Consider the following 4,905-nt stretch of genomic DNA (forward strand, 5'->3'; position numbering starts at 1 on the left):
AAGAACCTAGAAGGGTAGAGGAAATTATTTTTCCTCTTCTACACTGCCTCCTGAAATAGACACAATAACTGAGCTCAGCTATTATTGGGACTCAGAGATTGGTTCAGTGAGATGGAGGAATATACACACTCAGCTTCTGGACTATAAAACTTCTTCAAGATTACCGTATTTTTCCGTGTATAAGACCCCCCCCCCCCCCATGTATAAGACACTGCCCACTTTTCCAACCCCCAATTAATAAATCAATATTTTAAACATAAAACAGAATACATTTTTATTTAGTAACTAGAGGCCCAGTGCACAAAATTTGTTCATGGATAGGGTCCCAAGGCTGGCTGGTGATCAGGGTCAATCAGGGCCTTCCAGCTGCTGGCCAGGGCCTCTCTTCCCCGGCTGCCAGCTGCTGGCTGGGGCTTTCCTTCATTCCACACCACCCCCTGGTGGTCAGCACATGTCATAGCGAGCAACCGAACTCCCGGTCTCCTAGTCAAACTCCTGAGGGGACCCTTTTCATATTAGCCTTTATATATATATAGACTAGAGGCCCAATGCATGAAATTCATGCAAGGGTAGGCCTTTGTAGTCCTGGGCTCTGGGGCCTTTGCAGACCTGGCTGCTGGGGCCCTCACAGCCAGAGCTACCTTGTGGCCCCATCCACCACCCACACCTGCCTTGGCCTGGCACTGCCCACATCCATGACCACACACTCCCAGTTCCACAGAGCCCTCTGATCAATCTCCCTGCAGAGGGTGGCCTGGGCCTCCCTTTGCAGAGTGATGATGGGGTAATGGCAGGCTCCCCGACCAGTTGCATTGCACCCACCTTGGCTGGCCTGGTGCCAGTGCGTATCATAATGTAGTTGTCCAGATGATCGTTCCGCTGTTCAACAGTTCAGTCTATTTGCATATCACACTTTTATTATTACAGATTACTGCAAGTAATGGTTACATATCAGTACTGTGATATTATGCAGCATATCACTTTATTCAGCCTCTGTTGCATCACTGCTTTCTTCTTCGTCACTATTAGCTCCAGACATATCCACTTCGTCAACTTCTATTGTATCACTGATGTCTTCTGAGTCACTGTCTCTATATGTGAGCTCTTCATAAGCTGATGGCATTGTCTGAGCTAACTTTGTTCATGAAATTAAGGCACCCTTTTGCCTCACTTGTAAAATCGAAAATGCTTATTTCACTTGCAAACATTCTTGCCTGACATTGAATAAGCTTATGACACACATAAGCCACCCTGGCACTGCTCCATAATCCAGGTCTTAAACCTCTGCTCCAAGTTTGTCCATTTTGCTGGTTTTCCTCTTCAGGCCTTCTTCTTTGTTGGCATTTTAAGGAGTTGTTCTTCCTGTTTTCTCCACTGCCTGATCATACACTCAGTTGGAAGGAGGTTCAAACTATCTCTCTGCAGCTCTTTTCCATGCTCTTTTGCATAGCTGATTACCTTCAGCTTGAATTTTGCTGAGTAAGACAATCACTTATCGGTATTTATCTTTTTATGTTTTGACATCTTTATGGGCTCAGAACGCTCGGGTCCCTGTTGCATCTGTGCATTCTCCACCTCCACCAATTACAGCATCAGCTGAGGTCAGTAACAATAAGACTTGTGATTGGAGGAAGCCTGTTTAACAAGGTATGGGCAGCTACACACCTGCACGGCTCCTTCCTTGGCTGACTTCCGTGTATAAGACGCCTTTCGGTTTTCAGTCTAATGATTTTAGAAAAAAAATAGCGTCTTATACACGGAAAAATATGGTATTTTTTAAGACAGAGCAGTAACAGGAGAAGCTCTGAAAATCGAGTTGAATTTACTGTTTTTTAAGGGAAATCTCTATTGGTCAGTGCTTCCCTCCCTCTCTGTACCAGGAAGAGAGAGAGACCTCTATATAACAAGTTTGCATAACAATCTTACCTATTTACTCTGTTTTTCATGATAACATCTTATAACTGGCCTCCCCACACCCCAACATTTTAATTTTGTCTTTGGCTGAAAAATGGTATTTAAGTTGGTGGCTTTGGCCATTCTGGGGAGTTTTATTCCGTTTTCTTGAGTATCACCCACGTATGTATGAGGCATATATATTAATAAGCTTCTATTTGTTTTCTTCTTGTTAATCATCTTTTATTAAAGGGGTTGATTCTTAGCCACAGAACTTGGAAGTGTTGAAGGAAAATTATTTTTCCTCCCCTGCTGTGGGAAGACATCATGAGACCATACAAAAATTCTGCTTTTCATCAGTTTTTTTTTCCCTCTAGACTTAGCATTTATTGATAAATTTTGCCTGAACCAATCAATACTGTTTTGGCTGAAAAATGAAGATTTATTTTCAATTCAAGCATTCTTTTCACACTTATAAGTCAGCACTTTTTCTTTTTTAATCCTCACCTAAGGATATGTTCTTAATAATTTTAGAGATAGAGAGGAAGAGAGAGGAGAGAGAAAAACTGCATCCCAACCAGGAATTGAAAATGCGCCCTGGATATGTGTCCTGACCAGGCATCAATACCACAACCTTTTGGTGTATGGGACAATGCTCTAACCATTGAGCAACCTGACCTGGGCTACAGGTCAGCACTTTCTTACAGCTGCAGTGCATGAAACTGTGCTTTTCTTCACCCTCGTTAATACCTGTTATCTTTGCAACTTAACAGATTATAAAGTATATTGTATTTTTTGTGTTTCCTAGCTTTTTAATAGGTTTATTAAGTTTTAACTGTTCTTACTAAACAATATGTTTATATTATGTCTACTTTCATCAAAAGCTTAGTGTTTTATATATCCGCATGTTTATATATATTAATGCTTTTAAACCATTTTCATATTTGTGACTCTTATTTTTCTAGTTTGTTACTTGCATTTAAATCTTCTTTATACTTTTAACTTAGACTCACATATTTAATTTTTATATCGAGTCAGATGTATCCACCTTTTCCTTTGTGATTTTTTTCCCATTGAGATACTACTTAGAAAGGCCATTTCATAGAGTACATAATAAATTATGTACTAATTGTTTCAGTGTTGGTTACATTCATGCTGCCTATATTGAAAGAGGTTAATATTTGTGCAAGGGAGGGGATAAAAGAGAATGACAATTAGTTCCAAAGATAATTTCATAAGAGTAACAGTTATTAATACTGGAACTTTTCATTAAAAAAAAAAAAAGAATGTGTGTGCATTTCTAAAAGCTCTTTTAATATCAGGATCATTCACAACTCTCTCCTTAGGGTCAGGTATAGTTAAAAGGTAATATAATTGCCTTAAGCCAAAGATTGTTATTTTTACAAAAGTCAAAATAGGGTAAAGATGCCCTCTAGTGGAAGATTAGGTCCTTTCTACAACCAAGCTGAAAGGAGAAAAATCTACCCATCTATATTACAAAAACCCAGTGGCCCTAACACCTTAACGACCAAAGACTGTCACCAGGAGGCTGTGTGCGTGGTGAGACGTGCGGGGGTGGGCAGGGACTTGACGCTGCGTACCATGGCACACCGAGTCTGGGTCTTGTGAGATTTTATGTGCGGGGCACCTAGTTGTTTTATAAAATGCTCCACATAAACAATTGCAGTGTGGGGCTTTTGCTTTCTTTCTAAACATCAGAATCAATAACAGAGATAAGAAATTAATTCCCTTATATGAGAAGTTATATTTCCATCCATATGTTCTTCTTGAATGGGTTCTATTTATTTCTAAGCTGCATTATCCTGTAAATAGAAAAAACAAAATTGTCAGGATCAACAAAGTCTCTTGTTTTCCCTTTTGATAAAAAGTTGAACACTCTTTATTGATAAGTAAATCTATTCTTTCTCACACAAGTAAATATTTTTTTTCCAAGTTAAAACTTCTTATTTTTCTAATGTATAAATAGAAGATCACAGTACACTTTTTATGGTTTCCAAACACAACGGATGATTTCCGTAAGATGCTGCTGACCCTCACAGAGCAGTGCCTGCTCTTCTGTGAAAGCACAACCTGCCTTCCTTCCGACCCACCGCATGAATGTCTTTTCAGAAGTCTTGTCGGGTGTTTTCTTTGTTGCCTCTCCAAGTTGCTGCTTCATTTGAAAGACTTCATTTTCTAACTGCACAATAGTCCTTTCAATCTCATAATTCTTACTGATCAGGGATACCCAATTCAACTCCATTTCTCTTAATTTAGATCCAGCTGTGAGCTGCATGTTCTTTCGCTGCCAGTTTAAATCTTGAATATGTTTCCTTAACTTCTGGAGCTCTTTCTGTGCATGTTTGGTCATAGGAACTAGATTTTCCTTATCTACTTCCCAAGCATTGCATCCATGCTGTGACATTAGTTCTAGATTCTCAATTTGAACCACTTGATGCTCTAACTGGGCCGTAGAATTGCTTACACACCCTTACCACGCAGTGATGTCATTTTTCTGACCCGAGGAAGGGGCTGGAAGTTCATACTGAGCAATTTAATTGGTTGTAGAGCAGCCAGTCTTTCCAATTCATTTCTCATTATGTCTGTCTTAAAAGCAGGGTAACCCGAGGCTGTCAGGCAGCTCAGGTAGTTCTTAGTAGGTCGGTATCTGCAAGTTTTCTCCTCCACCAGTGCCATAGCCACTCCCCGCACTCCAGGCGCTTCATGACCTTGGTCAAATTCGGCAGCGCATCCACCACAGCCTCTCCAGCCACCAAACCTGTGCCCGCCATCCTTAAGTTCGCCTAAGTTTTCTCTTATTGCAAGTAAATATTGATTTCTTATAGTACAAGTAAACGTTTATTTAATAGATAATCCATTTTCAGAATTTGCTTTAATTTTATAAAAGAAAATAATTGGAAAGTTATCAAAAGATCCACAATAAATACCTAGAAAAGGAAGATATTGGCAGACATGTTTGTTTTATGACTCTCTGTGTCAATGTGTTTGGAA

General features: G+C 39.8%; 1 pseudogene across 1 annotated transcript; it reads right to left on the bottom strand.

The window, feature by feature from the left end:
* Window positions 1-4,019: 4,019 nt before the first annotated feature.
* On the bottom strand, window positions 4,020-4,685 carry LOC311617545 (pre-mRNA-splicing factor SPF27-like; annotated as a pseudogene). Its single transcript has one exon. The product of its transcript is annotated as a pre-mRNA-splicing factor SPF27-like (transcript).
* Between the last annotated feature and the right edge of the window lie 220 nt (window positions 4,686-4,905).

Source organism: Pipistrellus hanaki, assembly GCF_964339955.1.
Source record: "Pipistrellus hanaki genome assembly, chromosome: 2".
NCBI classification, from domain to species: domain Eukaryota; kingdom Metazoa; phylum Chordata; class Mammalia; order Chiroptera; family Vespertilionidae; genus Pipistrellus; species Pipistrellus hanaki.